This window comes from Dendroctonus ponderosae, unplaced genomic scaffold (genome assembly GCF_020466585.1).
Source record: "Dendroctonus ponderosae isolate FM_Combo_2020 unplaced genomic scaffold, Dpon_F_20191213v2 Dpon_F_20191213_1, whole genome shotgun sequence".
Lineage (NCBI taxonomy): Eukaryota > Metazoa > Arthropoda > Insecta > Coleoptera > Curculionidae > Dendroctonus > Dendroctonus ponderosae.
Window position 1 is genome coordinate 10,414,076 of NW_026017110.1, and position 273 is coordinate 10,414,348.

A 273-nucleotide genomic window follows, 5' to 3' on the forward strand; every position below is an offset into this window, starting at 1 on the left:
CTTATATGGATGAATTGTGATCGTTCAAATAACATGAAATTGGAAATTGCCAGGTCAATAATTATTTAATAACTGAACAATCCAGTGTGTTAACAAAGTGCCTTTTATCCTATCCCTTCCATTAGATAGACATTGTTTAACAATAATTTAAGTAAAGTTAAAAATTTAATTAATTTTCAAAATGTAAGAAAAAATATGTGAGATCATTCATATACTGATGGAAAATGAATGGTACATCGGTAAATCCATATATTTTTTGTATGTTTTCCTTAA